This window comes from Lycium barbarum, chromosome 11 (genome assembly GCF_019175385.1).
Source record: "Lycium barbarum isolate Lr01 chromosome 11, ASM1917538v2, whole genome shotgun sequence".
Lineage (NCBI taxonomy): Eukaryota > Viridiplantae > Streptophyta > Magnoliopsida > Solanales > Solanaceae > Lycium > Lycium barbarum.
In genome coordinates this window covers 49,666,026-49,672,632 of record NC_083347.1, presented here as the reverse complement: position 1 = coordinate 49,672,632, position 6,607 = coordinate 49,666,026, and the positions used below count along the sequence as shown (strand labels likewise).

The 6,607-nt window shown below is 39.4% G+C and overlaps 1 long non-coding RNA gene across 1 annotated transcript; it reads left to right on the top strand.

The window, feature by feature from the left end:
- Window positions 1–882: 882 nt before the first annotated feature.
- LOC132620493 (uncharacterized) lies at window positions 883–6,033 on the top strand. The gene is made up of 3 exons (XR_009574948.1): window positions 883–965; window positions 4,887–4,938; window positions 5,959–6,033. It is a non-coding gene; the product is annotated as an uncharacterized LOC132620493 (long non-coding RNA).
- Window positions 6,034–6,607: the final 574 nt, after the last annotated feature.

Here is a 6,607-nt window from a genome sequence, read left to right as displayed (position 1 = left end):
TATTTCATGTGTCTATGCTGCGAAAATGTATTGGTGATCCTTCCAGGATATTCCCAGTGGACGATATTCAGGTAACGGAGCACTTGTCTTACGAGGAGCAGCCTATAACCATTTTGGACCGACAGGTACGGAGGCTACGTACTAAGGAAGTGCCTTCTGTTAAAGTCCTGTGGCGCAACAACAATCGGGAAGAAATGACCTGGGAGTTGGAGGAAGAGATGAAGAAGAAATACCCTCAGTTATTTCCTGCGGCCACAGGTAATTTAAACTTTCAAGTTTGTTGTATTGATTGACGAATGAGTTATGTGTGCTAATTGTAAAGAGAGACTCCCCCGTTATGCCTGTAAGACTTTATAGGACTAATTTAACATTTGGGGACGAATGTTCTTAAGGGGGGAGAATGTTATGTCCCGTGTTTTCGCATAATTGGAAATCATGAAAATAATTAAGACTTGTATGTTATGAGGCAATAAATTGATTTTAGCTAATATGCTTGTGTCGGTTATGAAATTATCGGTGTAAAGACATCGGGGAAGGCCGAGGGCAAAATTGGAATTTCGGAAATTAGTTTCGGGAATTACAAGAAGAGATTTTTACGAATTGGGCCAAGAAAAAAATTTGAATAAAATTGAGGCCCAAGTATTAGGGGTGGCCGGCCAAGGCCCAAGCCCCATTATTAATGGTCATGTGCTTTGCATGTGACCAATTAATCATGTATTTAACCATGTATATCCAATAGAGTGTTCAAGAAACCAACAAAACAAAACACAAAAAAAAAATTGAAGAGCTCAAGCCCCTATTCGGCCGAACCCCTTGGAGAGAAAGAAAAATTTTCTAGTCTTTTTGTTTTGATCATAAAATCGTGTCCCTTTTGTAGTTGTAGCAAGTGCAAAACGCTCTTCAACGTGATACAATTTATTTGGCGAAAGAATCACATTTGCGACAAGTCGGATTTTCAAGAAAAGGTAAGGATTTTGTCACTTTTGTGTTATGGAACTTGTATGGATGTTATAGTGATTAGAATTGCATGAAGATTATGGGATTTTGGTGTGTATATGCATGGCGCGTGTGTGTGTGAAAGGTGTAGTTGGCCGTGAGCCATGAAGTGTGGAAGGCAAGATGAATTTGATTTTATTTAGTTCGTTAGTTGCGTCGTTATGGCATTTATGGCGTAAATGAATGTTTAATGAGTTGAATTCGCATTGAAAATGGTTGCGGGTTCTTATGGGAAATTAGATGATTTCTTGTATATTTTATATAATTGTGAATGTAAGACTTTAAATGTGAATTATGGTTGTCGCGAATGATTGTGGAATGAAACAATGCAAGTTAGTAAGTTCGTCGTAGTTGTTGACGTTTTGGGATGCAATATGGAAAGTAGCGAATTGTTTGAACTTGTGTATATTGCTTGGACCATAATTGGAATGTGTTTGAATAACCTTGAACGAGTAAATGTGTTATATCCCGTATTTTTGAACCTCGGAGCATCTGCTGGGGTGGGGCCCACATACCGAGATTTTTTTTTGGAACATCTGAAAAGTCATATGAATCACATATGTAAAGTTAAACACAACTCATGAAGTACCCTTGGACCAAATCAAAGTGGAAACCCTCCAAACGAATATTTTTAAGAAAACGTTTTCGGGTGACCTGACTTTGGGGGGCAAAAACTGTATTATAAGTTTGGAATTTCGAAAATACCTTGAAATAGAAGTTGTAGATAATTGAATTAGCTTTCCATCCATAGGTCGTGGGTTCCCAGGTGACGTCGGTACAAGGAGTTATGAACGTTTTAAGGTCGAAAGGTCAGTGGGCTAGGCCCAACTCGGGACCAACCGAGTTGGCCCAAAAAAATAAAATAAAAATTTAGGCCCAATGTTTAAGGGGTGGCCGGCCAAGTGAGGCCCAACCCATGGCTTTAATGAATATTTCCATGTGCTAATTAATTATAAAGGGATCACTATCCCTTAGAAGGTTCAAGAGACTTAGAAGAGAAAGAAGAGCAAAACAAGAGCAAAAAAAAAAGGCATTTCGGGTTTGGTGTGGAAAATTCACCACCAAAAATCTTGTGTTAAAAATTTGTATTTTGTGGTTTCCTTACTAAGTTGAGTCCCCTCTTCAACTTGGTGTAGTTGGTTTGGAGAAAGGAGGCCTTGGTTCACCAAAGTGATCACAAATTCAAGTAAAGAAGACTAGAGGAAAAGGTAAGAATTTATCCTTTATTCTTGTGCTATGGAGTTTTGTTTGGGTTGTAGTATATAGAAATGTGTTGATTGTATGGAGAAATGGAAGTTTGCAAAGTGGGTGTGTGGTATATATGTGTAGCCATGTGTATTTGTATATTGTATAGCCAAAAATGTATAGAATTCATGTTGTATTCTAGTTGTGAATGTGATGGAATTTATGTTGAGAATGAAAGTGGAATAAATTTGATTGAATGGAGAAAAATAGCATATGGCCGTGTGGTATATTTGACTTGGGAATGAAATGGATTAAATTTGTTAGAGTATTGGAGTGTTGTTGTAATGCTTGATATGTAAATGAAGTTAGAATGATATAAGTTTGTATTGAATTGGAATATAGAAACTTATGTCGTTTTAGTATGGTTTTTCCGACATTAAGGAAATGAAGTTGTTTGGTTGTTAGTTGTGATGACCATTGATGAATTTGGAAGTTGGAAACTTGTTATGAAGTTGTATGCCAAAGATTTGATGTTTTGCATAAGTTATGATTTTGGCGGAAGATTGTATATCATGTATATCGAGTGTATATCTTATGGAAAACGATATGAAATGTTTCTAGAACTATATGGTGATGATCATGATGGTTGTTGAATATGAAATTATTGATCTTAGTTGAAAGTTGGGTTGAATTGAAGATTATGTCAACTTGTGAGAAAAATGACTAGTTGAAGGATATTTGTGTTTTTAATGTTCATTGTTGATATTGTTGTTGTCGTTTGGGTTGTTGTTGATGATTTATAGCCGAGTTGAATTCTCGGGGTGTCATATGTATAGGGGAAGTGCTGCCGAAATTTCGGTAGCCAAATATGCTTAAAGTTGAAATAATGGCATTAATAATTCACAATTGGTAAACTTGACCAATTGCAGTTTTTCGACGAAACGGGAAGTGAGTTTGGAAAGGCTTAAGGAGCGCGAAAGGTATGTAAAGCAACCCCAATTCTTCCCTTGGCATGCCCCTAGTGTGTTAGGGTCGGATCCGGGCCTCGAAGGACCTCTTGGCCCTCGGAATCCGCAAGACAAAATTTCAGTTTTTCCTTCAGTAGAATTGAACCATTTTGATACGCTTTTTCTGAAATTATGCAATTTTGCTCTAAATTATTCAGAAAATCATAGAATGTTTGTATAACCTTTTTAGGTGATACTATATGCTTAGAGGGCACAATTTGAGCCCGCCGCCTTGTTTGTCCCAAGGCGGGCCCGCTATTTACGATTTTGCCCCTAATGTGTTAAAGCTTCCTTTTTAAGCGATTTTTGAAAGAAATGTTTTAATTACCCTACTAATCGCTTAACGAATATTATTTTAAATATTCTGTTAAATATTATAAATTATTTTGACACTCGGAATGACTTCGGGAAAGTTATACTTCTGAATTTATTATGATATCCGAAATACATTTATTATGATTCCGTCCGACCCCATTGGATTTGTTTGTCTTTGATACACTTCATCGAGTCTTTGAAAACATTTATTATATTTTTAAATTGCATTAGTCTCTCACTACTCCATTCGTGGATGTCCCAATGTTTCCCACACTGAGCCCGGGCCAGGATATGTTGTCAAGCGTAATTCTCTGCATTGTTCGCCGCGTCCCGATGTGAGGGGGCAGGTATTCGCGTACATGGGTCTGTGGAGTATGATGTGCCATGTCCGCCTATTCTGATCTGATCTGTATGGCCATTTTGATATGACATTATATGATACGGGGCCACACCCCATTTTCTGATTCCTCTGTATAGTGGCACCAGCGTCGGGAGGGTGGCCACATTCTGTCTGCCGAGTCCCGTGTCAGGGACCGGATATGATATGATATGACATATGTTTCTGTACGCATTCTGTCTGTTTTGGAAATATGCATTTGACACTCTGGATTCTGTAACCATTATGATTTGACTTCTGTGATTCCGCTTTACATATTCAGTACATATTTCGTACTGACCCCCTTTCTTCGGGGGCTGCGTTTTCATGCCGCGCAGGTACTGACGACAGGTTCGCTGATCCACACGTTTAGGATCCTATTTCTGCTATTTGGGGCGCTCTCTTCTACAGAGCCCATCTTTTGGTACAGTCTGTCACTGCTATCTGGATATGTACTTTGTTCAGGGTATGACGGGGCCCTGTCCCGTCTTATGATTATGATATGTTCTGTAGAGGTCTGTGGATACATCTGTGTGGGTTCTGTACACATGTTTGGGATACTTTGTTCTATGATGGCCTTATCGGCCTATGTGTGCCAAGTCTGCTTTTTCTGATAAATTCTGTAGCATCCACTAATATTATTATATTATTATTCTGATAATATGCTAATTTGGGTATCGAGTATGTATAGGTGCCCAGCTAGGGCACTGGTCGCGGCCCACGGGGTTGGGTCGTGACAAAATGAATGCAATAGCGTGGACATTAGTTTGGTATTGTGACGTTCAATTTATATAGAAAGAGAGAATATTGTCCTTAGAGTGATTTTGTTATGATTTATGATGTTCGTGATCTTATGGGTTGTTGTGTTGATGTATATTGAGCCGAGCTAAGTCTCGGGGGTGTTATATATATAGGGGAAATGCTGCCGAAATTTCGGTAGACAAAAATGAAGTTAAGTAAATTCTTAAGCTTTGAAATCCCTAATTGGTAACCTTGACCATTTGCAGATTTTGAGCGAAACGGGACTTGAGTTTTGGGCGAGCGTAAGACGTACATAAGGTATGTAAGGCTCCCCACTCCTTCTTTTGGCATGTCATAGTATGCTAGGTTGATATCGGAACCCCGGGAGCAATTCTGCTCCTCGAAATCTGAATTAGAGAATGGCTACTATTCATTCAATTCAATTGACGCTTAAAGATCCTATTTAGACTAGAAAGTAACCAAACATCCAAAACTTATGCAAACGTAGTCGGATCACTTCGAAACCTTTATGTATGATCCCATAGACCCTAAATGTCCGTAATTCATGTTCGCCACCTCGACTTGACCCGAGGTGGGCCCGCTAACCCGAGATGCCTTATTCGTTCTATTAGACTCTTTTTTTGGAAAAGTTTTGATAAGTAATCTTCGGTTATGAAATTATCTCCTATGAAAGAATGTTTTGATTACTATAATATACTAAACTATATTTTGAGCCATACCCACCACTTTGTAAGACACTTTTGCGAAATGAAACTTCCGTGCTAACAAATTATTCGACTACTTTGACTAATGAGATGACTTATGATGTAATCATGTTTTGAAAAACTATTTTGATATACAAATTGCATTGTTTGCTCACGACTCCGCTCGTGCCCTTATTATGACTTCGTTCACCGGTTCCCGGGCCGGTTATGATTCGTGCGCATTATGATAAATTCGGCCGTATGCTGTGTTACGGTTCCCGAGACCTCGCCATAGGGTCGGGTTCCGTTTGGTGTTATGCTGTGATATGGCTGGTGATATGATATGCTGATATGTGTGTGCTCGGGGATGTACGGAGATTTGAACCTTCTGGTGTTATGTTGTGTGTGGCACCAGCGTCGGAGTGGTGACCACGTTCCTGAGCTTTGCATGATTTCGTTTGCATTATGTATATATGATTTTGATAAACATTTTGATATACTGTTCGACATTTCTCTCTTTTGTGTTCTGTTCGCTTTCAGTTGTGGCCTATATTTCTGTACTTCATGCTTTACATACTCAGTACATCTTTCGTACTGACCCCCTTTCTTCGGGGGCTGCGTTTTATGCCCGCAGGTACAGACGCCGGTGATCCACCACTGTAGGCTCCACTTCTGCTATTTCGGAGTACTCCCTTTGATTCGGAGTCCACTTTTGGTATATATATATCTTTTGCCATGTATATATTTCTGTATATCTGACTATTTGGGTACGGCGGGGCCCTGTCCCGTCATATGGTTCTGTCGGTCAGTTTAGAGGTCTGTGGACATGTCTGTGGGTTATGGTCTTTCTGTTCGGATATGTGTATATGTTGTTTGGGCGATCCCATATGCCGAGGCGGCCAGTCCGCATATGTTTATCCGTTGCTTTGTTAGCCCTGTGTGGCCTTTGTTGGTGTTTGCTGTGTACAGGGCTATTTTGGATAGTATGTAAAACAAAGGAAACTCTGCCGAATTTTTTTTTAGAAATTATCTAGATTTGGAATATAGCCTTGTCGGCTTCTGCTATATTTTTTAATGCATTTGATAGATGGGTTTGGGTGCCCGGATCGGGCACTAGTCACGGCCTACGGGGTTGGGTCGTGACAGAACGGTTATGTAACCTGCAAGTATTTACACATCGAGAATGAAACCAATTGGGTACTTGAAAAGAGGAGTAAGAGGTAAGCAAGAATAGTGTGTTTGTGATACTCCGCGTTAGTTGAAGGAAAATATATGGTAAATTG